The 26,515-nt window shown below is 50.6% G+C and overlaps 2 non-coding genes across 2 annotated transcripts; both read left to right on the forward strand.

Moving 5' to 3' along the window:
* The first annotated feature begins 5,238 nt into the window (after positions 1-5,238).
* On the forward strand, positions 5,239-5,320 carry TRNAS-GCU. Its single transcript has one exon. It is a non-coding gene; the product is annotated as a tRNA-Ser (tRNA).
* A 13,114-nt stretch (positions 5,321-18,434) lies between these two features.
* Positions 18,435-18,507, forward strand: TRNAV-UAC. The gene has a single exon. It is a non-coding gene; the product is annotated as a tRNA-Val (tRNA).
* Positions 18,508-26,515: the final 8,008 nt, after the last annotated feature.

Raw genomic sequence — 26,515 nt, forward strand, 5'->3', positions numbered from 1 at the left:
TACAAACCTCTTCCTTCAACAAAAATAATGGCATTTCCATTATGTTCAGGAGTTCCACTGAATAGGGATCCCTGAAATGAATAGAAACACTCAATGTTTTTCTGTGCAAATGCATAAAAACCTAGCAAACATGTGCCTCCACTGAAATCAGTTCCAATCCTCTAAAGGATTAAAGAATCCTTATTGAGGTTGCAGGGAAAAAACATCCCAATGTGTAGAAAGAATAGTAAATATGGCAGGCGACCAGCTTGGCTTAACAGTGAAATGCTTGCTGATCTTAAACACAAAAAAGAAGATTTCAAGAAGTGGAAGATTGGACAAATGACCAGGGAGGAGTATAAAAATATTGCTCAGGCATGCAGGAGTGAAATCAGGAAGGCCAAATCACACTTGGAGTTGCATCTAGCAAGAGATGTTAAGAGTAACAAGAAGGGTTTCTTCAGGTATGTTAGCAACATGAAGAAAGTCAAGGAAAGTGTGGGCCCCTTACTGAATGAGGGAGGTAACTTAGTGGACAGAGGATGTGGAAAAAGCTAATGTACTCAATGCTTTTTTTTTGCCTCTGTCTTCAAAAACAAGGTCAGCTCCCAGACTGCTGCACTGGGCAGCACAGCATGGGGAGAAGGTGACCAGCCCTCTGTGGAGAAAGAAGTGGTTCAGGACTGTTTAGAAAAACTGGACGAGCACAAGTCCATGGGGCCGGATGCGCTGCATCCGAGGGTGCTAAAGGAGTTGGCAGATGTGATTGCAGAGCCATTGGCCATTATCTTTGAAAACTCATGGCGATCGAGGGAGGTCCTGGATGACTGGAAAAAGGCTACTGTAGTGCCCATCTTTAAAAAAGGGAAGAAGGAGGATCCGGGGAACTACAGGTCAGTCAGCCTCACCTCAGTCCCTGGAAAAATCATGAAGCAGGTCCTCAAGGAATCAATTCTGAAGCACTTAGAGGAGAGGAACATGATCAGGAAGAGTCAGCATGGATTCACCAAGGACAAGTCATGCCTGACTAACCTAATTGCCTTCTATGAGGAGATAACTGGCTCTGTGGATGAGGGGAAAGCAGTGGATGTGTTATCCCTTGATTTTAGTAAAGCTTTTGATACAGTCTCCCACAGTATTCTTGCCAGCAAGTTAAAGAAGTATGGGCTGGATGAATGGACTATAAGGTGGATAGAAACCTGGCTAGATCGTCGGGCTCAATGGGTAGTGATCAACGGCTCCATGTCTAGTTGGCAGCCAATTTCAAGTGGAGTGCCCCAAGGGTCGGTCCTGGGGCCGGTTTTGTTCAATATCTTCATTAACGATCTGGAGGATGGTGTGGACTGCACCCTCAGCAAGTTTGCAGATGACACTAAACTGGGAGGAGTGATAGATACGCTGGAGGGTAGGACTAGGATACAGAGGGACCTAGACAAATTAGAGGATTGGGCCAAAAGAAACCTGATGAGGTTCAACAAGGACAAATGCAGAGTCCTGCACTTAGGACGGAAGAATCCCATTCACTGCTACAGACTAGGGACCGAATGGCTAGGAAGCAGTTCTGCAGAAAAGGACCAAGAGGTTACAGTAGACGAGAAGCTGGCTATGAGTCAACAGTGTGCCCTTGTTGCCAAGAAGACTAACGGCATTTTGGGCTGTATAATTAGGGGCATTGCCGGCAGATTGAGGGATGTGATCATTCCCCTCTATTAGACATTGGTAAAGCCTCATTTGGAGTACTGAGTCCAGTTTTGGGCCCCACACTACAAGAAGGATGTGGAAAAATTGGAAAGAGTCCAGCAGAGGGCAACAACAAATGATTAGGGGGTTGAAGCACATGACTTATGAGGAAAGGCTGAGGAAACTGGGCTTGTTTAGTCTGCAGAAGAGAAGACTGAGGGGGGGTTTGATACCTGCTTTCAACTACCTGACAGGAGGTTCCAAAGAGGATGAATCTAGACTGTTCTCAGTGGTAGCAGAGGACAGAACAAGGAGTAATGGTCTCAAGTTGCAGTCGGGGAGGTTTAGGTTGGATATTAGGAAAAACTTTTTCATTCAGAGAGTGGTGAAGCACTGGAATGGGTTACCTAGGGAGGTGGTGGAATCTCCTTCCTTAGAGGTTTTTAAGCTCAGGCTTGACAAAGCCGTGGCTGGTATGATTTAGTTGGGGATTGGTCCTGCTTTGAGCAGTAGATTGGAGTAGATGACCTCCTGAAGTCCCTTCCAACCCTGATATTCTATGATTATATGATTAGATGCTCTAATGGTCTCTTCTGGCCATAATTTCTGAAAAACTGAGTGTAGCATTGGGAGCAGCGTCTGATGTTTCCCTGTCTAGCCGGCTTGCTGCCTAGAACGAACGCTCCTTGAGTGGGGTGATCCACAGGGAGTAGCTCAAACCTGCAAAGTGCCTGGCCAGGGGCAGGACATTAGCCCAGCAAGGGAGGGGTGTGGCAGTGACATCACAAAGGCCTTTTGCAGGACCTCAGACTATTGGTCCAAGGTGGTGGGGAGGTGGTGACCTCACAGAGAGATGATGACATCAGCCAGGCAGGACAGGGGCGAGGGGCCAGGGAAACCTCAGAGACCCCTGTGGCTTTGCTTCAGCAAGTCTCCTTCTCCAGGTCTCTCTTTGAGGACTGAGGGAGTATTCGGGTTCACGGACGTGAGTGCCAGGAGGAACCTCTTTCGAGTTTTCTCCTTCCTTTTCAGTGATTTTACTAGAAAACAGCCGTCCCTGTTTAGAAGGTAAGAGCCTCCTGGAGGTTTGAAACCTGTTCAGTCTGATCCATCTGGTGACAGTTGAATTCTAGGCATGGAAAACAAGAGCTTAAGGAGGCCGAATTTTATTCCACACCTGGGATTTTGTCCCTTAGAATCACTGGGGACATTGGGGTTCGTCCTTTTTGTTTTACCTTTTCCTCCATCCCTCCCTCCTTTCTCTTTATCTCTTGCTTCTTTTGTCCTTTCTCCTGTTCTCCTCCCAACACCAGGAGAGGGGTGTGTGTGTGTTGCGGGGCAGTGCTCTGCAGCTCCCACTGTGGGAGGTCCACACAAAAATGTGGGGCTGAAATAGTGCTCGGGCAGTGATCCCCATCAGTGACCTGGGCCATCCTTTGGGCTCTCTGGTGAGAACCCTCAGCCTCCCGTCCTCAGTCTCTACCCTGATTGGCTGAGCAGGGGGTTATTGACAGGGAGGAGACTCAGGTCTTGTTCTCTTTGAAGACCAAGGAAATAAGTCAGAACCAGTTCTATGTTTGATGGATTTTGCTGCTTCTCTGCATTAATGGTCTCTGAGCAGTTCATGATTCTCTCTAACATTGCAGTTCTCCTCAAATACTTGCTGAATAATTCCTGTGCACTGTTGTTGGTCTGTAGCTCATCAGAGCACTTTATTCAGGTCATTCAATGTCTGAAATTCAAGATCCGATGGTTAGTTTGAAAATCAGGGCTCTTGGGTCCTATTCCCAACTCTGCCACTGACTGGCTGTGTGACCTCAGACAAGTCAATTCTTTCTCACACGTAGCTTCTCCCTCTTTCAAGTAGGGATAATAATGATCTACTCCTACCTAGCTCAACACACTCACTCTTCCCCAACACACACACACAGTCTTCACACTGCAGTTGAAAAGCAGCTGGCAATCTAGTAGGATGCCCATGGACCAACGGGAGAGAGAAACCTGCATCACTGAAAGTGCAGCCATGGAGACACCACACAGCAGCCTTCCCTAGCAGGGGCAGGGGGGCGAGAAGCGACATCATCCAAGCTCCCTGCATCCAGGTCACTTTCCTCAGCCGGGCTGCATCAGGGGAGGGCAGAGAGCAGCAGCTTCTGATGCTCCCCTCACAGCCCAGCCCCAGTGGGGAAAGTGACCAGGACGCAGGGAGCACATAGTGTTGCTCCTCGCTCCCCCCAGCCTCTATGGGGCCACGGAGGAGCACTGGGGCAGGGGAGAGCAGTGAGCACCTTTGCACGGCCACACGGTGCCCTTTGACCCCCTGGAGCCCTGGGCGGCTGCCGGGGCCCCACCCCTAAGGCCGGCCAGGCTCCCCAGCACGAACAGCAGAGACACAGGGAGACTGGCCACCCACTGAGCAGAGGTAGCCTGGGCGGCTCGTAATGGAGGCTCGGGTGGGCTCAGCCTCCCCAAACCTTGCGTTGCCAAAGGGACAGTGGGGCCCATGACTAGGGGCCCTGGTCAAATTAAGTCCCCCTGGAAAAATCTGCCCCACGGTGGTCCCAGGGCTGGAGGAGCTCCCACTCCCTGCTACGGCCCGGGGGCTGCAGCAGGGGCACAGAGCTTCTCTGGTCTCGGGGCTGCAGCGGGGCCGGGGTAAAGGAGTGACCGGGTGGGGCCAGTGGGGGAAAGGGTGGAACAGAGGTGACAGTGGGTGGGGCCGTGGGTGGAAGGTGTGGAAGGGGGCGGAGTCACACACAGAAGTGGGGGGGGTCATGGTTCCACTGCTGGGGCCCCCGCACTTGTTCTCCCTTTCCCTGGGCTTTGCCATCACTAGCCCCTGCTTAGCGAGTAGGGGTCAGTGGTCCCCAAAATGTGGGGCGTGACTCCTAGGGGGACACAGAGGAAGATTGATGGGGGCACCTCAGGGCCTGAGCCAGCCCCCATGGAGGGCAGGGAGGGAGCCCCACTCAGCCCCACTCTGTCCCAGCTCTTCCCCAACCCCACCCTCAGCCTGGGCCCCTGGCTCCCAGCCCGGCCTCGACCCCCTTACCCCTGTCCGCACCCCTCTCCCCAGCAAGCAACGGCCCCACTCCCAGCCCCGGTTCTCAACCGCGGCTTCCGAGGGGCCACAGCCATGGGTACGAGGGCGCAGTGTGAAATGTTTGGGGACCACTGGGTTAGGGTGACGTCCTCAATCACTTCTCTGCAGTCCAATGAAAGCGATTCCTCACCCACCCCACCCCCCTCCCTCAGGACGGCCTAGGTATGTTCCGCTGCCCTTCACTCGTACAGGGAGGAGAATAACATTTCATTGCACTCAATCCTAAAGTGATTTGCAACCCACCACCATCCCAAACTGGTCATTTTGGGGAAGCGGCCCCCTCATGCTGCATAGCTAGGCAGAGTAGGGGTGTCTATGCAAACACGGCCTGTTCCTGAAGTCTTCCCCCAGCTCCTCACTAGATGTGAGGGGGGAGCTCATTCAGCCCCTGCTTATGCTTAGTATTGGGAAACTGCTTAGTGTCCCTATCTCTGCCGGACTTTGATTTCTCCTCCTGTCACTGTTTTAGCAGCTCAGATGAGGTGGCCGAGTGGTTAAGGTGATGGACTGCTAATCCATTGTGCTCTGCACGCATGGGTTCAAATCCTATCCTCGTCGGCTGCTTTTAGTCTTAACTCTCCTTTATAGACAACCATCTCCCCCCTTGGTACAATGACAGATCAAACAATGTTGCTTCTTGCAAATAAAAACCTTCTCAGAATCTCAGCTCCCCCCCACCCCTCCTTTGCTTCAAATAAAATGTCTAAATCCCGGATTTCTAGAAAAAATTCTCTAGTCCTGCATTTCTTAGCTTTTATCTCAAAAGGGAACAGCCTCATAATCTCCCCCCAAACACCCTGGGACCTCCCCAAATAATTAAAATACCCCCAACCTGAGCAAGGCCACAACAGTGAACCAGACCTAGTGGCTAGGCCAAGCTGTTCTGAAGGAGGCAACTCAACCATTTTCTCTCTGCTTCCCTTGGCAACGTCTGACAGAAAACAAAATTCCCCAAACTGAAAATTTTCTGCTGAAAAACCACTGCTAGTCTGTTTGGGGACTTTGGTTTGAATGTACTATTATTATTCTCTTCTGATTTCTGAATCAGTTTTGTCATCCAGGTGTATTTCCAGCTGTTGAGTTGTGGGGGAGAGAGGCTAACTCATGATGTCTCTACCCCCCCTTTCATAGTTTCTTCCAACTGGCTAGGAAGTACCTTTGCTAGGATGTGAGTTCAGCAGTGTCCATTGTCGCTGTGCTATCTCGGAGAAGTCTGCATTGTACACGGTTCCTGGGATAGTCCTTGGCAGTGTGGATCCCTTTAATGGGCCAGCAGCGGGTCTGGCTCCTCCATTGTCACACCTGAAAGGCTGGTGGTGGGCATTTCCCAACCTCATCTCAGTCACACACACAGAGCAAAACTTCCCAGCCAATGCTACACACACAATCCAACACAATAGTAATGTTCAACAGAACAAGACTTTTGAAATGATACCTCACCAGGCAGACTTTGTACAAACCGTATCATCATTATATGAGAGCGGTGAATATGGGGCTTCCAGGGTGCTGCTTTGAGCACAGCGTGCCACCCCTGGGCTGACATTGCAATGGAGACGTACCCTTAGAGTCCATCTCTCCTGGGATAAAGATGGCAGCAGGGCTGGCCTGGGTCATCTGACTTGGGCTCATGAAGCTAAAGCTGAGAGGCTAAAAAATGTGGTGCAGATATTTCTGTTCACACTGAAGCCTGAGTTCGGAAACCCTCACCCCTCGTGGGGTCTCAGAGGCTGGGCTGAAGCCTGTCTGTCTGCCCTGTAATTTTATAGTCTTGCAGCCCAAGCCCCATAACCCTGAGTCAGCTGACCGGGCTTTGCGACAGGTGCCCTGGGCGTGTTAATCGCAGTGCAGACATAACATTAGGCTACGTCTCCAGTGCAATGAAACACCCACGACTGGCCCATGTCACATTAATCAGGGTCATGCGGCTTGGGCTGTAAAGTTGCAGTGTCCGTGTCTCGGCTCAGGCTCAGTCCCCTGCTCCAGGAGCCCAGAAGGTTGGGAGGGAGTTTAGCAAGTGGAAATGGTAAAACCGCAGGGGAGTATTACCCTGGACTCATGGCATTTCTCCATTGGTCTGTCTGCTCTGGGGCAGGGACAGAAACACGTCCTGCTGCTTTTGTTATTTCAAAGGGTGGTTTAGGATTTTCATTCTCAGACACAGTTCACTAAGCAGGACTCAATCCTCAGTGTAAATAAACAAGCCACCAACACATCAGGGATTCCAGTAACGGGCAGGTTTTCTCTGGGCACTGAGATTTTTCAAGGAGTTGGTGGCTCCTTTCTTTCCTCACCCTGGAGTAAACTCAGCTTTTTATTCCATCCTTGATAATTCATGGAATAACAGCAGCAGCCTGAAGAAAGAGGACAGTGAATATCTCACTGCCAGGGGTCAAGGTGGCCACGTCTCCTCTGTTTGACCATTGCCATTGCAGGAGAGAAGGTGTCAATGAAATCAAATGCCCTGGCTCAAACAAGCGACACAGGAAGATTTTGCTGTTCATGGATCCATGCAAAGGAAATTGTGTCTCTGTGTGAAAATAGGGAGGGAAATGAAACACCCACATGGTGGCATCTAAGGCAGAAGGGACCCCCAATAGGATTAGAACAGGATAAATTCTCAAGCAGCATGTTTCTTACTTTGCCCAGCTGTCAATTTTGATTATTATCAATGGAAATATTTTGCCATTGGGTTGTGCGTTTACACTGAAATTGACATTTACCAACAAATACGTAATTCTTCCAGTCCTGCCTAGTCTGCAGTTGGTGAGTTTAGAAGGACAGAGTCACTCTTCCCTCTCCCCATGCCAGGCCTGGGCTCTCCATGCTGCCCACTTCCCACAATGCTGGGATCCTTCCCTGACCTCCCCTCAGACCTCTGCCCCCCACCCCCACTTCTGGGACCCCCTCCCCACACTGTCCAAATGCCCTGCTTCCAGGATCCCTCCCCATTCCCTTCTGAGCAAAAGCTCTGCACTATTCCCACACTGGGAATTGAACCCAGGCTACTGAGGTGAAAACCAGGAATCCAGATCACTAGATCACACGGGAGAAGGATTGTGCTGTTTGTTTACTAAGCCACCCCCTCCTGAGAGCAGCAGTGCCACCCAGCAGGGGTTGCACACAGGGCTACATTAACCCTTCAGGTGCTGAAGTTTCCCCTCTATCCGTTCCCAGTGCCTGTGATCAGGAAACAGACATCAGGGCTCCCAGGTGCTGCACAGACCATGACTGAGATCGGGACCCCTTATTGCGCTAGGTGCTGTACAATCCCTGGCCAACACTGGGCTACCCAGGGGGTTCCCCTCAATTTCCCTGAGCCTCTGCTGCCCAACTGCTTCTGACTCCATCTGGATCACCCCCCCCCCGCAAAAACCCACCTTTCCAAACAGTCCTTCTTTCCCTGCCCCCTAATTCTGCTTTCACACCCTGGGCCCATCTCCTCTCTTCATCCCTCCCCCACAGGTGATCAGAGATGGAGGCAACTTCAGCCACTGGAGCCAGCCCCAGCGAGCGCTGCAGCCCGCCCGGGGGTTGTTTGCAGACACAGGAAGGAGCAGCTGGGAGCCCGGAGGTGCTGGGAAGAAGGAGGCAGGACCAGGAAAAGAAAGCCCAGAGTCGGGGGCAGGGCAGCTCCTGGGGGCGGGGCTTGTGGCACAGCCCGGGGGCAGGGCAGCTCCTGGGGGCGGGGCTCTGGCACAGCCCGGGGGCGGGGCAGCTCCTGGGGGCGGGGCTCTGGCACAGCCCGGGGGCGGGGCAGCTCCTGGGGGCGGGGCTCTTGCACATTGTGACGCAGGAGCCCGGGCTCAGCAGCTGCTCCCTGGTGGCCACGTGCTGCCAGCAGCGCTGGAGCCGCCCGGGCCGGAGCGGAGCCGCTGTTCTCAGCTGCAGCAGGAGCTGCCCCCGGCCCTGCTGGGCTCCAGGTGGGGACAGAGCCTGGGGCCCGGGGCTCCCCTGGGGGTGGCTGGCGGGAGGGGAGGGGAGAGGCCAGAGCTGCAGGCGGGGAAGGGCGGGGGGGCAGGCGGGGGGTTGGTCGGTCTCTGGGCACCAGGGGAGCCCCGGGGCAGAGTGTGTGTGTGAGTGTCCCGGGCCCAGGCGTGCGCATGGGGGGAGCCCCGGCACCCCGATGCCCTGAGCCCCGGCTGGGGCGGGCTGCTCCTCCCCCCTCCCGTGGGGGCTCGGGGGGGGAGGAGGCTGCGGCGGCTGCAGGCGGGTGCTCGGCCCCCCCCGGGAATGACCCGCTGCCGGCAGCTTGTGGCGCCTCCTCCGCGGAGCTTTTCCCGGGGGCGGCCTGGGCACAGCTGCGATCAGCTGTTTGCTGGGCAGGCAGGGCCGGCTTTAGGAAGTGCGGGGCCCAATTCGAACAGTTTTGATGGGGCCCCAGCAGGGATGACTTAAAAAAAACCCCACCTTTTATTTCTTACATGTATTATTTACATGTATTATTTACTTTCCATGACTAGATACATAACAACAAAATTATATATTACTACATAATATTGTTGTTATGTATCTAGTCAAATTATATATTACTACATAATATTGTTGTTATGTATCTAGTCAAATTATATATTACTACATAATATTGTATATGGCTCTTTTCTTACTCCCACTTGGGTACCCCAACCAGCGCCGCTCGCCTCGCAGAAACAAACCCTCCTTCCTCAGCACCACCCCATCAAAACAGCTGTGGGCCAAAGAGGAAGGTTTGAGGGGGAGGTGGGAGAAACGGCACACATAGGCAAAAAGAAGTATTCCATTCTATGCATCCGAAGAAGTGGGCTGTAGCCCATGAAAGCTCATGCTGAAATAAATTTTTCAGGTGAAAGGTGCCACAATTACTCCTGTTCTTTTTGCGGATACAGACTAACACGGCTGCTACTCTGAAACCTGGCACACATAGGGTGACCAGATCACAGCAGTAAAATAGGACCCGCCCCCTCCCAGCTCGGCCCCACCATCACACCCCTCCTCACCCCTTAGTCCCCCACTGACTTGCTGCGTCCCTCCTAGTCCGTCCCCCACCCACCAATCGCCTCCTTTCACTTTCTCCCTCCCCTGCCAGAAACCTCCATACCCGCCCCTAAACCCTCCGCTGGCTCACTGCTCGCCTCTGTGCCCACTTGCCACTTGCCCACCCGCTCACCCCCGACTCGCCGCTCCACCCCCCCCCCAGTATATAGCCTTATTCAAAGACCCAGGGGTCACTATATTACCGCACACAGCAGTCAATCAATGCAGTTGTAGATAAATCTCTGCATTATGCATTTTTGTATAACTTTTACATGACTTTGTATTGAACCTTAGTAATATGTTATAGCAGGCCCCTAAGGTAGTATAATTAAGGTAAAAGAAAAATGTCTTTTTGCTAGAAGTAGAATAAGATCTTCTCTCCACTTGGTAATCAATTGCCCTATTGAATGAATGAGGTGGGACTGAGGAAGGCGTGGAAGGCAGCACCTCCAGACAGCTGCAACCCTTGGAGAGGGGCTGGGAGCCAGACCAAGGAGCTTTGCCCAGGGCTGAGTGGGACGGAGTTTGGGTGCTGGGTGCAGGCTCCAGGCTGGGGCACGGGGTGGGGTGCAGGAAGGGTGGAGGGGTGCAGGCTCTGGGAGGGCGGAGGGGTGGGTGCAGGCTTTGGGACAGAGTTTGGGGGCTGGAGGGTGGTGTTCGGGGGAGCGGACTGCCATGTAGCTTCCTTCCTCCCCTGTTGTCCCTCACCATAGCCTCAGTGGGGGATGGAGCTGCCCCTTGCCCAGTGTTTGCAGGAGTAGTGGCTGGGGGGAAACCCAGTCAAACTCTGGTTTTACTCTTTCACTGATGGGTCACTTAAACCCCTTACAAACTCCTTCCCGCCTCTCTCACTCCCCTTTTCTACTGGGCTTGTTTGATCTTTTCGGTGGAGCCAGATGAAAACCACAAACCCCAGTGAGAGCAACAGGCTGGAAGACTAGACTGAACCCACCACCCAGCCTAGTCCATCCCAGAGCCGAGGACTGAGGGCAAATGTCCCCTCACCCCCCGGCCACCTGCTTCCACTCCTGGCCTCTCCCAGCGCTGCCAATGATTCTGTGTGCCTGCATCGGGTGGAATTTCAAGCGGACCCCTCAACCCCCCGCTAAATTCATCCCTGTTTTGCGACCACTCTGCACCAAGAGCACCTTCCTTCCCTGCCCTAAAGCTGCTGGATGGCTAGAAAGCTGAGCTGGGCATTTGATTGATCTAGAATATTATCATGCCCCCCCCAAACCTTAATATCCACAAAGCTTTGGGGGGGGCTATTCCACCCCACCAAGCCGGTCTATTTCATTGTTGCAGGGCAAATGAAGGAGCCATGGTTTAATGGAAATATTCAGCCCCTACAGCGGTCTTGCAGCAGGGAAAGCAGAGTTGATGGGAAGGGAACTGGTTTGGATAGGAGCCCCCGTCCTCCTCCTTTGCAAATAATTTGGAGAGGGGAATCTGATCACTCAGTGCCTCAGTTTCCCCTCCTGCGGGGGGGGGGAAGGGAGTTAAAAGTCTCAGCCTGCCGTGTTGCAGACCTTTTGCATTCTCCCCTCTTGATGTATTTGGTTTCCTCCTCCAAACCTGCCTCGCTCTCACCTGGAGTTCACAGCACTAAGTACCGGCTCGGGGCTTTTTTCCTGGGTTACATGATCCCAATTTTAGTTTTGAAACAGACACAGGCAGGCACAAGCTCACCCTCAAACAGCAACACCACATAAACCACAAAACCAGCCCAATATTACAAACCTACGGGGAATCGCAGGGTCAGACACTCACCGCTGGAAGCCCCAGCAGCTGCTCAGGTGAGTGAGGTCCACTGCAGAGATTCCTGTCTCCCACCGGGCCAGAAGCTCCCTCCTGGTCTCCTCCAGGTGAGTGCTGGGGGTGGGGGAGGGGGAAGGGAAGTAAGGCTGAAAAGCACATGTGCCTTCTCCCCCCTCCCGACCTGCAAGTACAGCCAGGGGCCGCCTCTGCCTCAGCCGGCCAGCGTCTCTAGTTGCCTAGCAACAGCTGCTGCTTCCGGGAGACGCAGAGCTTTGCTTCCGGGAGAGACGCTGCACCGCGGGGCCCTCTCGGGGCGGGGCCCAATTCAGGGGAATCGGGCAAATCGGCTTAAGGCCGGCCCTGCAGCTATTGAATGTCCTCCCTATGCCCCTTGTGTCACCAGAGCACATCCCTGCTAGCAGTTCTTGGATGGCCACAGAGAGCAGTGCACTGTGGGCAACTATCCCACTGTGCAACTAGCTGCAGGGTGTTTTGGGAAGGGTTTGCAACGCCTCACGGGCTGGTACAGCATCACATGATGCAGGTTTCTCTATCCCACCGTTCCACGGGCATCTTACTAGATTGCCAGCTGCTTTTCAACTGTGGTGTGCGTGGCGGGGTAGAGACTGTTTGTGTTCTGGGGAGAGACAGTGTGTGTGCTGGGGAAGAGTGAGTGTGTTGAGCTAGGTAGGAGCAGATCATTATTATCCCTACTTGAAAGAGGGAGAAGCTAAGGCTGAGAAAGGAGAATTGACTTGTCTTAGGTCACACAGCCAGTCAGTGGCAGAGTTGGGAATAGGACCCAAGAGCCCTGATTTTCAAACTAACCTTTGGATCTTGAATTTCATACACTGAATGACCTGAATAAAGTGCTCTCAGATGAGCTCCAGACCAACAACAGTAACAGTAATTATTCAGCAAGTATTTGAGGAGAACTGCAATGTTAGAGAGAATCATGAACTGCTCAGAGACCATTAATACAGAGAAGCCACAAAATTAATCAAACACAGAACTGGTTCTGACTTATTTCTTTGGTCTTAAAAGAGACCAACAAGGACCTGAGTCTCCTCCCTGTCAATAACCCCCTGCTCAGCCAATCAGGGTAGAGACTGAGGACGGGAGGCTGAGGGTTCTCACCAGAGAGCCCAAAGGATGGCCCAGGTCACTGGTGGGATCACTGCCCGAGCACTATTTCAGCCCCACATTTTTGGGTGGACTTCCCACAGTGGGAGCTGCAGAGCACTCCCCCGCAACACACACACACACACACACACACACACACACCCCTCTCCTGCTGTTGGGAGGGGAACAGGAGAAAGGACAAAAGAAGCAAGAAATGAAGAGAAAGGAGGGAGGGAGGGATGGAGGAAAAGGGGAAACAAAAAGGACAAACCCTAATGTCCACAGTGATTCTAAGGGACAAAATCCCAGGTGCGCAATAAAATTCTGCCTCCTTAAGCTCATGTTTTCCATGCCTAGAATTCAACTCTCACCAGATGGATCAGACTGAACAGGTTTCAAACCTCCAGGAGGCTCTTACCTTCTAAACAGGGACGGCTGTTTTCTAGTAAAATTACTAAAAGGGAAGGAGAAAACGCGAAAGAGGTTCCTCCTGGCGCTCACGTCCGTGAACCCGAATACTCTCTCAGTCCTCAGAGAGAGACCTGGAGAAGGAGACTTGCTGCAGCAAAGCCATAGGGGTCTCTGAGGTTTCCCTGGCCCCTCACCCCTGTCCTGCCTGGCTGATGTCAGCATCTCTCTGTGAGGTCACCACCTCCCCACCACCTTGGACCAATAGGCTGAGGTCCTGCAAAAGGCCTTTGTGATGTCACTGCCACACCCCTCCCTTGCTGTGCCAATGTCCTGCTCCTGGCCAGGCACTTTGGAGGGTTGAGCTACTCCCTGTGGATCACCCCACTCAAGGAGCGTTCGTTCTAGGCAGCAAGCCGGCTAGACAGGGAAACATCAGACGCTGCTCCCACTGCTACACTCAGTTTTTCAGAAATGAGTCGACTTTATGGCCAGAAGAGACCATTAGAGCATCTAATCTGACCCCCTGCATATCACAGGCCTCCTGTATGACACAAGAGCTACTTTTGGGGCAAACACATTCCAGAAAGGCATCTAGTCTTCATGAAATGACATCAGGAGATGGAGAATCCATCACTTTCCTTGGTAGCTTGTTCCTGGGGTAAATCATCCTCGCTGTTGAATCTTTGTGCCTTAGTTGTAATATGAATTTGTCTCTTTTCACCTTCCAGACATTGGGTCTTGTTATGCTTTTCTCTGCTAGATTAAAGAGCCCTTTAATATCCAATCTTTTCTCTCCATTAAGGCACTTCAACACTTCAGTGAAGTCACCTTTCAATCTTCTTTTGATAAGCTGGACAGGTTGAGCTCTTTCAATTGCTCCCTAGAAGGCATTTTTCTCCAGCCCTCAGAACATTTGGTGGCTCTTTGCTGCCCCAGCTCCAGTTTCACACCATCTTTTTCAAATGAGGACACCAAAACTGGAGGCAGTATTCCAGTATCAGTCTCACTGATGCCGTGTCACCTCCTGTAACGTTATTGACATAATCTGTAACTGTATAGATCACCGTTGCGACTGCTGTTCTATATTTGCAGCCAATATTGTAGAAAGGTTGTTGTGTAAGGGGTCTATGGAGAGGTTCTGATTGGCTGATTATAATGATGCCATCTCCAGATGTGTATCATTTTAGAAGTTGACGTTATGAATATTGGCTCTGTGCTGCCTGTATTTCAAACTTGTGCTCTGATTGAGGGAATGATACCTTTGTTTAATTGATGAAAACATAAACTAGACACTTAGAGGATTGAACTGATTTCAGCTGATGGACAGCTTTGCTAGGTTTTTATGCATTTGGACAGCAAAATGTTGAGTGTTCACATTCATTTCAAGCATCCTCATATGGTGGAGCTTCTGAACATAATGGAGAACGGAAATGAAAATGTTTTTCTTTTTTTAAGAGGGCACCTGGGTTTGAACAAAGGACCACTTGATCTGCAATTAAACACTCTACCACTGAGCTGTACCCCCAGTGCAACAGGAATATGGAATCGTGATCTCCAGGACTTTGAAGGACAGACCCTGCTTCATCGAGCTCCTTTGCCATTCCCAGACCACAGGTGGTTTTAAAAATGGGGTTTGATTAAACTTCTTAAATGTGGTAAACACCACAGCTTGCACCCCCACTGATATAGCTTCTCCCCATGACAGAGCTGCCACCTCCTGGGGAAGTGGATTGACTACACCAACAGGAAAACTCTCCCCCCTCAGCATGGAGCAGTGGTTCTCAAGCTGTGGGTCAGGATCGCAAAGTGGGTCGTGGCCCTGTTTTAATGGGGTCACCAGGGCTGGCATTAGACTTGTTGGGTCCTGGGCCTGAAGCCAAAAGTCTGAGCCCCCCCACCCAGGGCTGAATCCCTCAGGCTTTGGTTTTGCCCTCCCCCCACTGGGGCTCAGTCTTTGGCTCTCCCCCCTGCCCCCCCAAGTGGAGGGGCTTGGTGCTTCTTTCCAGGGCTACGTATTAAGTTATTTTGGCAAGAAGAGGTTGCAGTGAACAGACATTTGAGAAACCCTGGCACAGAGCATCTCCATTACTGAGCTGCAGCAGCACAGACTCACTGTTTGAAACATTGACCTGGCCTTGGCCTCTGAATATGTCTAGGCTTGGCTCCCTATGGCACTGTTGTGATCAGACACTGACAGTGCAGCCATGGAGACACCACACTCCAGCCTTGCCTAGCTGGCGAGGATCAAACCTTCACAGAAAGACCCCCATGGTTTTCTAGCCCAGCTCCCTAAGGCCTCAGCCACAACCACTTAACACAGGGGCCTTTCTACACTCTGGTTTTGTTCTCACTGAAGGGTCATTACAAATTGTTTGCTCAGACCAGCTTCCCCAGCACACTCACTGCTGTGCAGCTCTGTACGTGTGGCCATGGCTGAACAGCAAGAATTCCTGCCCATTTCCCTACTGGCTGGAGCATGGCTAGAGTGTGTTTGTGGTTAATTATGTTGCTGTAGATTGTTCATTCCCTGCCCTGGCAATTCAGACAGTCCCTTTTCCCGTTGTATCGCCAGCACCTCTGGGAGTCCAATAACAGAGGCAGGTTTTCTCTGGGCACTGAGATTTTTGAGAGCGTTGGTGGCTCCTTTCTTTCCTCACCCTGGAGAAACTCAGCTTTTTATTCCACCCTTGATGACTCATGGAATAACAACAGCAGCATGAAGAGGAGAGTGAATATCTCACTGCCAGGGGGAAGGTGGACGCATCCCCTCTGTCTGACCATTGCCATTGCAGGAGAGAAGGTTTCAGTGGAATCGAATGCCCTGGCTCAGACAATAGACACAGGGAGGTTTTGCTGTTCATGGATCTGTGCAAAGGAAATTGTGTGTCTGTGTGAAAATGAGGAGGGATATGAAATGCCCACGTGGTGGTGCCTAAGGCAAAAGGGAACCCTAGAGGATTAGAACAGGATAAGTTCTCAAGCAACATGTTTCTTACTTTGCCCATCTGTTAGTTTTGATGATTATTGATGGAAAGATTTTGCCATTGGGTCGTGTGTTTACACAAAAATTGACATTTACCAACTAATACATAATTCTTCCAAGTCTGCTGGTGGTGAGTTTAGAGGGACACACTCACTCCTCCCACCCCCCATGCCAGGCCTGTGCTCTCCAGAATGTCAACTTACCACAGAGCTGGAATCCTTCCCTCATCTCCCCCCAGGACCACTGCCCCACCCCCACTTCTGGGGTCCCCTTCCAACACTGTCCAACTCCCCTGCTGGCAGGATCCCTTCCCATTCCTTTCATTTCCTGCCTCCCCTCTGAGCAAAAGCTCTGCATTGTTCCCACACTGGGAATTGAACCCAGGCCGCCTGGGTGAAAAACCAGGAATTCAAATCATGAGATCATATGGGACTTGTATAGTCAATAGCATGTTTACACATTCACACCCAATAATTCAAAGTAGCCATTCAAAAAACCTTCAAAAACAGACTTCAAAGAGAAATTGCAGAGTTACAATTGATTTGCAAACTTAACACCATTAATTTGAACTTGAATAAGGACTGGGAGTAGCTGGCTCACAATAAAAGCAATTTTCCCTCTCTTGGTATTGACACCTCCCTATCAATTATGGGGAGAGGACCACATCCACCCTGACTGAATTAGCCTTCAACACTGGTTCTCCCTTTGTACGGTAACTCCCATCACTTCATGTTCCAATCTATATTTATGCTTCTATCTGCAATTTTCACTCCATGCATCTGAAGAAGTGGGCTTTTTACCCATGAACGCTTATGCCCAAATAAATCTGTTAGTCCTTAAGGTGCCACCGGACTCCTCATTGCTTTTAATTCTAAGCTGATCTTAACCCTTTCAGTACCCTTACAAACTCAGATGCTTCTCACCACAGGCTGGCTGGTGGCTTTTCAGCCAGGCTCTCCCCTTTCATCAGCGCTTCAGTTGCTTGGTGTGGGGGGTGTCTGTAGATGTAGGTGACAGAGAGAGATAAAGCCTGGCAAATGTCTCTCCTTTTATCATGTCCTTTCTTCCCTCATGGCTTTGCCCCCCCCCTTAGAGTCAGGTGAGCATCACTGCATCTCTCCAAGCAAGTCTGAGCAATTCCCCTGGGGTGTCCTCATGCAGGTGAGTCATTGCATTGTAGCTCTCTTGCTGGGCAATGGCTGTCGATGGGTTGTTTGACACCCTGTCCGGGTGTTGGTTACTTTCCTTGCTGTTGCCACTGGGGAGCTAATATTTGGCTGACTCCCCCACCTTGCAGCACAGTGACAACCACACTGCACAATTCTCATGACTTCATATGCATGAATGGTCTACATCTATGGGTAGAGAAATTACTTTCAGCAGATCATATCCTTTCCCTGATACCTTACAAGTCATGCTCTATATGTAAGATCACGATTATATGAAAATGAGGATTATGGGGGTTACAGCCGCTCCCCCAAAGGTATAGAATGTCAAACTGAGATTCTATGTTCATTTGTTCTGTAACAGCATTACAGAGATCCAATGACTGACCAATGGCATTTCCAAGTGCTAACATAGCAAGCGATGTCGGTCTCTCATTGGCCATCAGCGACTGAAGATGTGGTTTAATGAGCTGGAGCTTCAAGGCAAGGGTGGCTCTGTCCACTGCCTTCCGTTGCACTGCTGGGCACCAAGTCCCTGGTGGCCAATATGTGACGCTGGGAGAAGACAGTGTGGGGGGGGGGGAAGTGGCTGCAGGACTTTTGCCACCAGGGTCTAGCTGCCCAACTTCCTCCTGGTGCTGCTGGCCCCCCGTCGCCTTCAGGTAACACGGGAACTAAGGCAGGAATAGGGCGAGGAAGCGAGTAAAGCCGAGCAAGGAAGGCAGAAGTGAATCTTGTCTTCATGGGCCGCTTGCAATGACGTCTTTTTTCTGTGCCACAGCTGACAACAACATCCCAGACAGAAAAGCAGGAGGCCAAAAAGAAACCGAGCAGCTGCTGAAGTAGTTCAGTTGGGAGCGTGCTAGACTAACAGGCTCTTCTGTCCCCCTTTGTGCACGGGTGGGATGTTTTCTGAAAGTGCAGCAGTTCCTTTAACTGCCACGAGTCCCTCATTTCAGGCTGTGCAGCAGGAAAAGGCAGCATGGGCTTCTGCACCGAGTTGGCCCACCTGACCTTTCATTCTTCTCTTGCTCTTTGTCAGCAAGGGGAAGAAAAAGAAGCTCTCCCTCAAGCTGGAGTCACAAGGGCGACGTAAGGACGACTTCCTGAGTGCCCGCTCCAGACCTCTGCTCTGCCAGCTGACCTATTGAAGGGCTGCCACCACTTTCTCCAGGTTTGTCCATCTGTCTGTGCCAGGGTGAGCAAAAGCCAAACAGATGGAGTTTCTGTAGTGTAGTGGTTATCACATTTGCCTTACACGCAAAAGGTCCCTGGTTCAAAACCAGGCAGAAACATGCTGGCTTCCTTTTCCCAGATCCCCTTGCTGTTTAGGAAGGCCTCCTCATTCTCCTATTGGCCTGTCCGTGGGATAACTCCAACCCCTGCATGACAGAGGGTGCTGACAGCCGTGGAGAAAGCACCTTGGCGTCAGGCGGGAGAACCTAGAGGAGTGCGGCGTATCACCTTTTGGAGGCTTGTGGCTTGAACTCCTCTGCTGTTGGAGGTTGGCCGGTGGAGGCCGGCTCTTCCTGCTGGCCTCCTCTGCGTGACTTGTCAAAGGAGGAAGTGAGGCAGGAATGGGGGAAAAGAGGAAAGTCAAGCTGAGAAAGGCAGGGCAGAAAGTAAGCACATCATTGCAGCTAAATGGGGTTAGTAGAGCATCACCATTCGTTCTGCAAAGCCTGAGGAGGTGCGGTTGGCTGCTGGGAGGCAGAATCCTGTGCCTGCCTCTTGGCTTCCCAGGGATGGCTCCTTGCAGCCCAGGAGAAGCGGGGTTCTGGGGGGAAGGAAAAGCAGCAATGGCGAGGCTGAGTGGGCTCCTTTCTGGCCGAGATGGTGGGTCTGGGAGTTGCCTGTAAGCCATAAGTGGACTTGGTGGAGTGAAAACCGCTGCTCCATTCTGGCTGACCTGGGGGCGCCATTAATGACTTGGGAATGGGGGCAGGGCACTGCCTGTGAGCAAATGGGATCCAGGAAGCCCCAGCCTGCCCCTCCAGGGGCCGAGTCTTCTTCTTCTCTCCTGCCATGGGGAGCCCAGCCTTAAGCCTGCCCAGCATGCATTGCAGCTCGAGCATTAAGCCTTCCTGTGGCATAATCGAACTACGGCCTAGTGTAATCAGGTGTAAAGTTTAGATTGTGAATTTATCTTTAATTTCCATGGTAACTTACTTTGATCTTTTATGCCTACCACTTATAATCCTTAAAACTCCATCTTTCTGTAGTTAATAAATCTGTTTTATGAAACTGGTGTATTTTGCTTGAAGTTCTTGGGAAATCGCAGCTCCATTACAAGGCTGGTTCATGTACTATTCACAGTGAGGGAGGGGTGGAGTGGGTAATAAACTCACACTGATCAGGCTTCTGATTAAGGCAAGATGGTATGATCCAGGGACGCCAGGCTGCAGAGCTGGGGGGAATTGGCGGGAGGCTCTCTGTCATTAGTGTTATGAGTGGCTGGGAGAAGCATTCATGTAAGTCAGCTGGATGTGTCCCTACCTGTGGATGTCTGTGTAAGTGCAATATCTGCCAGAGATTCACAGCTCCTCACAGCATCATCGTGTGAGAGGGAGCCCAGGCAGTGGGACACAGGGCTCAGGGGTCCCACTGTTCAGGTTGTATCCCATAGATCCCATCACAGACTTTCAGCAACCACAGCAGATGTTCACTGAAACAGTGAGAGAGATGGCAAAATAGAGATCTCCAGGGCCTGCAGACATCAAACTATCAGGAATTCTGCGCACAGAGAGGACCCTGCAAGTGGAAAATGCCTTTGGAAAAGACCCTTCTGTCCCCAGCTGTGGTCGTACAGTGCTTAGTGCTCTGTGTTGTGGCCTCAAGAGCCATGGATGCAAGTTGAGTTACGGTGACCTTTTCCTTGTCTCCACGTTTCTTAGGTGCCTCCTTCCAACACTTGTCAGAAAAAACGACCGGTTTCTTTTGGAAGCATTTGCATTGCAAGGCAGAGGCAGTCCTCTCTGTTTCCTCAAAAGATTGACCAAAAGGTGGGAGGAGTGGACACATTTGGCAAGGCACTACTGGGTGCTGCATCTCTAACCTCCACTTTACCTGGCAGGTGCCTCCTGGACTTTTCTCCCAACTGCTCCATTTTTCATCAGTGACAATCAAAAGGAAGATGACATGACATCTGTGTGCAGACATCCCCAGCGAATCACAAGGATGTGTGGTGCAGGCTCTTGTGTTGCAGCAATTGTAGTTGAAGCAACCACCATGCTAATGCCAGTCACAGCAGCCTTTTCATCAACTCCAGGCTTGTGATCTGATTCTTTCCAATGCTTCTCTCCAAAGAAGCCTTTTCCTTAGCAAGCAATTAGAATCGTAGAACTTAAGATCAGAAGGGACCATTATGATCATCTAGTCTGACCTCCCGCAAGATGCAGGCCACAAAAGCTGACCCACCCACTCCTGAAATAATTCTCTCCCTTGACTCAGCTGTTGAAGTCCCCAAATCCTGATTTAAAGACTTCAAGTAGCAGATAATCCTCCAGCAAGCGACCCCTGCCCCATGCTGCGGAGGAAGGCGAAAAACCTCCAGGGCCACTGCCAATCTACCCTGGAGGAAAATTCCTTCCCGACCCCAAATATGGCGATCAGCTGAACCCCGAGCATGCGGGCAAGACTCTCCAGCCAAGGGATACCAAGGGAGGTCTCTTCTGTTTCCCGGAAAGACACAGGAAAATGTGAGCAGCGGAGACGAAAGCCATAGAACAAAGCACCACTGAGAGTTGAACCCAGGATCTCCAGTTTACTAAACAGGTGCTCTAAGCCAGCTAAGCCATGGTGCCTGCCTCAAGAAAGTATTTGCAACTGTTCCATTTGATGGCCCAGGACAACACCTGCAAATTCCAAACTACAGACGTTCCCCATTTCCCTCAAGACTTGCAAGGAAGAACTGGCAGGCCAAGCCAGGATCTCCTGGTTACTAGGAAGACACTTCAGCCAGCTCTTCCCAAAGATCACTATCCAGAGACCTTTAAACAGCCACTGCAGATGTTCACCGACAAAGAGATGCCAAAATAGAGTTCTCCACTGCCTGCAGCCATCACACTACCAGGAGTTCTGTGCACAGAGAGGCCCCTGCTGGTGGGAAAGGCTTTGGTAGAGACTCTTCTGACACCAGCCGTTCTCATATAGTGTTTAGCGCTCTGTGTTGTGACTTCAGCATCCAGAGATGCCAGTTCAGTTAGGGGACATTTTTCCTGTCTCCACATTTGTCTAATGGCTCCTTTCAACACTTGTCACCAAAAAGACGTGTTTCTTTTGCAAGCAATGTACAGCTAGGCAAAGGCAGTCTTCTCCATTTCCTCAAAAATCACCAAGCTGTGGGGAGAGGAGACACATTCAGCCAAACTGGATCCTGAATCTCCTCTTTCTTCAGCAGGTGTCTGTGAAGGACATAAATCTACACTGTGTAGAGGTCAAGAATAGGAGTTTATTACACACAGTGCTGGCGGAGTGGGCTTATTAGGCTCAGAGACACAGTTAATTAATTAATTACAATAGAATATATAGTTTTTCCATGGGCGGGGGAAAGTGACAGGCTAGGCAGTTCCACACCCCGGGACAGGTTTTGCAGCAAGACAAGATAGCACATTAGCCAATGATTAACAGATTAGATAATGTCTCCACCCATGGTCTCAAGTTAGCAAGTTAACATTTCATTAATACTTTGATAAAATGTTATTAGTATAAAATATATATGTTGAATTCTGATTTGGGATCCATAGGAATGGAGCAACTCCTTTGATTGTCCAACAGGTACATTCCTAGGGGTTAAAGCAAAGAAAGAGTGAAAGTATATGGCAATAAAGATTGTTTTCTGTGTGTCTTAAGGCAGGCATTGGTCCCTTGGAAGGGAGGTGGAAGGATGCCATATCTTATACTGATGTGCCAACTTTTCATAAACTCAAGGTTGGATCTGTGGGAAGAATGTCTCCCTAGAGAAGAAACAAACACAATAGGAATAGGGATTCTTTGTTCAGTCTGCAATTCTGAATAAGACACAATCATTTAGTTCTTAGCTCCAACACCTGGCAATTTGCTGACCAGGCCTATCTTAGCAAGCAAGGCTTTCTGTTTACCCCAGCTTTCTCTTAGCTGATCACGATTTCCTAGGCCTCTGATCCTTGACCATACTCTGGACTTTGGGTCTGGAAAAGAGCTGGCACAATCCATAGATCAGGTTGTTATATAAAATGCACGTGGATTTGAACCCTTCACATACAGTAATGGCAAAGTTCTTGGTTCAGGCTTGTAACAGTGATGGAATAAACTGAAGGTTCAAATCAAGTCTCTGGAGTCTATTCAAAGCTGGGATGGGTCATTCAGTCCTTTGTACAGAGCTTCAGTTTGTAGCAAAGTCCCTCCAGAGGTATGAAGCAGGATTGAAGACAAGATGGAGATGAGGCATCAGCCTTTTATAGTCTTTTGCCATGTGGTCTTTGCTTTCTTTGTCCCAAGGACACTCTGTCCAGCACGTGGCATAGAAAAACCTTAGAGTTCTCTCCATAGGCAGGTCCCTGCTACCTTGCTGAGTCACAAGGCATATCTGCCTTCTCTCCATGGGTCGATTGTATAGCTGATGGTCCTTAATGGGCCATCAAGCAGGCTAGACAGAACTGACACTGGAAGCAGAGCACAAGATTGAAATACGGGCAGCATAGAGCCAATATTAATAACGTCAACTACAATAATGATACACATCTAGAGATAGCATCATTATAATCAACCAATCAGAACCTCTCCATAGACCCCTTGCACGACACCTTTCTACAATATTGGCTGCAAATATAGAACAGTGGTCGCAACAGTGATCTATACAGTTACAGATTATGTCAATAACGTCACAGGAGGTGACACGGCATCAGTGAGACTGATACTGGAATACTGCCTCCAGTTTTGGTGTCCTCATTTGAAAAAGATGTTGTGAAATTGGAGCTGGGGCAGAAAGAGCCACCAAATGTTGTGAGGTCTGGAGGAAAATGCCTTCTAGTGAGCTACTGAAAGAGCTCAACCTGTTTAGCTGATCAAAAGAAGATTGAAAGGTGACTTCATTGAAGTGTTGAAGTGCCTTAATGGAGAGAAAAGATTGGATATTAAAGGGTTCTTTAAAATAGCAGAGAAAGGCCTAAGAAGACCCAGTGGCTGGAAGGTGAAAAGAGACAAATTCATATTACAACTAAGGCACAAATATTCAACAGCGAGGATGATTCACCACAGGAACAAGCTACCAGGGAAAGTGGTGGATTCTCCATCTCCTGATCTCGTTTAATGAAGACTAGATGCCTTACTGGAATGTCTTTGCCCCCAAAGTAGCTCTTGTGTCATACAGGAGGCCTGTGATATGCAGGGGGTCAGATTAGATGCTCTAATGGTCTCTTCTGGCCATAAAGTCGACTCATTACTGAAAAACTGAGTGTAGCATTAGGAGCAGTGTCTGATGTTTCCCTGTCTAGCCGGCTTGCTGCCTAGAACGAACGCTCCTTGAATGGGGTGATCCACAGGGACTAGTTGAAACCTGCAAAGTGCCTGGCCAGGGGCAGGACATTGGCCCAGCAAGGGAGGGGTCTGGCAGTGACATCACAAAGGCGTTTTGCAGGACCTCAGACTATTGGTCCAAGGTGTGGGGGGGAGGTGGTGACCTCACAGAGAGATGCTGACATCAGCCAGGCAGGACAGGGGCGAGGGGCCAGGGAAACCTCAGAGACCCCTGTGGCTTTGCTTCAGCAAGTCTCCTTCTCCAGGTCTCTCTTTGAGGACTGAGAGAGTATTCGAGTTCACGGACGTGAGCGCCAGGAGGAACCTCTTTCGAGTTTCCTCCTTCCCTTTTAGTGATTTTACTGGAAAACAGCCATCCCTGTTTAGAAGGTAAGAGCCTCCTCGAGGGAAGGGGTGTCATGGGGTGTCACAGTTCGGATGCCAGTGGCCCCCCCATGTATGGAAGTTCCCGCCCCCTGCTCTGTGTTCGCAGGGCCGGAGAGCAGCATTCCACGGCAGTGATTTGCTCCTGGCTGCCGGAGCAGAGCAGCAGGCTCAGCTGTCAGAACTTCCTGGAGCTAGGAAAGGGGAGGGGCCCAGCCTCTTTAGCAGGAATGCAGGGCAGGCGAGGTCACGGCGGGCATTGTGGGATACTGTCGGAGGCCAGTTATGGTGATTTAATGACCAGCAGCATCTACACTGGCACTTTCAGTTTGCTGCAAAAAGCTCTAGGCCTCTCATCGAAGTGGTTTTATTTTGTCACCAAAACAGGGCAGTTTTACCGCGAGACGTGGCATTGCAGTGTGTACACCAGCCACACCAAGCTGCCGACCGAGGGAGCGTTGTGTGTTCTTCACACACCTGAGCACTATATTTCTGCTGAAACAACTTTGTAGTGCAGACCTCGCCAAAGATTCACTCACACACACAGCTTGCAAGGAAAACGTCACCTGCTCCTCTGCTTTGCAGAATCCAAACACAAGGAAAGCTTGTCAGGGCCTGGTGGAGATGGCAGGGAGTCAGGTGTGGGCAGACACTATGTCTTACACCCAGGCAAGCACCATGGCTTAGCTGGCTAAAGCCCCTGCCTTGTAAACAGGTGATCCTGGGTTCAACTCCCAGTGGTGGCTTTTGGGGCACCTGCTATTGGCTACTGTCAGAGGACAAGATTCAGAGCTAGATGGGCCTTTGGTCTAGCCTAGTGTGGTTTTTCTCATGGTTTAAGTTACACTCACGGGCACTGGTGATAGAGTTACTGAAAGTTTGGGAGTTAGGCGCTGATAGATTAGTGGTCCAAGCCCCTTGTAGACACCCCCCCTCCCTCTGGGACAGGGGCAGGTCTGAGCTCTCACACCAAATGCTCATTGTGGCTGCCAGAACCTGAGTGGCTCATTTCATTTGCACCCTGGGTTGAGTCCTGCTTTGTGCACCGTGTCTGAGAATGAAAATCCTAAACCCCCCTTTGAAATGACGAATGCAGCAGGACGTGTCATTGTCCCTGCCCCAAAGCAGACAGACCAATGGAGAAATGCCATCGAGTCCAAGGTAATACTTCACTGCGGTTTTACCATTTCCACTTGCTAAACTCCCTCCTATCTGCCCAGCCCAGGTGTCCTCTGCCTCAGCTGCCGCTCCCGGACTGCTCTAGAGTCAAACATGCAGGGCCCCCAGGGGAACAGAGGCTGGGACAGGGCAGCAGCCTGGGCTGGGCAGATGCTGGGAGTTCTCGTTCCCTGAGAACTGGCCTGGCTCCCTTCCCATCAGCAAACAAATCAATTCCACGCCCCCTCCCCAGAAAAATCAGCCTGGAGCCAAGGGCAGCAGGGGACGATTCCCTTGAGTTCCCACCGAGGCAGGAGAGAACCCAGGGCCTTTCTAGCAGAGCTTATGGAACCAACATGGGGAAACCAGCCTTTAATAACAGGCAGTTCAAGTTTAAGCTCAGTGTTTTTAACAATTTTTACAACCGTAAATCACCCTTCAATCGCAGTGTCACTATCCATAACATTGCTTCAGACTTATAGGTTCCCAAGTGCAAAACTAAACATCTCTTCAAACACAAGAGAGTGCAGATCAGTCAGTGTTCAGAGTCATCCCACATAAAAGAATCATGTTGTGGTACATATTGGCATCATCATGTGGCCGTTGCCTTTCCCTCCGCTCTGTTAAAAGTTTTGGTATTTTGCACAGAAACTTTCTTCCCTCAGGAGAGACCTGGGAACCAAGGCTGCCAGACAAACACCTTTAAGAGGAGGCGTAACCTGTCAAAAAATGATCTCCCTCCTTCGGTTCAGTGACAGCCTGAAATGTTACTTATCCCGGCAGAGCCGGAGGATTGAAAGCAGCTACATCAAATCCCTGTGTAGCTCACAGGAATGAACACAAACATGCCCTGGTATCTGAAGAGATGTTTAGTTTTACTCTTGGTAAACTAGAAGTCTAAAGGGAAGGAAGGTGGTGCCATATATAGAGTGAAACACAAAACAATTATCATAGTTATGCTCATAGTGACTGCAAAATATTTCTATATTCTTCTTATCATCAGTGTATTATTTTCTCTGGCGTCTATACATTGACTATGCCTTGACCAAGAAATTTGAATCTTGATAAAATAATCGACTACCCCTGGTTAAGGCAATGGACTTGATACCCACTCGGGCGTCTCTACCCAGGTTCAGGTACTAACAACAGTGGCTGCCTTTTAGCCATAGCTTTTAATCAGGGCAATACATTGATCCTGTAAAATCATTTCCCAGCCGGAGTCCATCGCCCGCATTCCTTAGGGCATTAGGCCACCATGGGGACGTT

Source organism: Mauremys mutica, unplaced genomic scaffold, assembly GCF_020497125.1.
Source record: "Mauremys mutica isolate MM-2020 ecotype Southern unplaced genomic scaffold, ASM2049712v1 Super-Scaffold_100036, whole genome shotgun sequence".
In the NCBI taxonomy this organism is placed as follows: Eukaryota; Metazoa; Chordata; order Testudines; family Geoemydidae; genus Mauremys; species Mauremys mutica.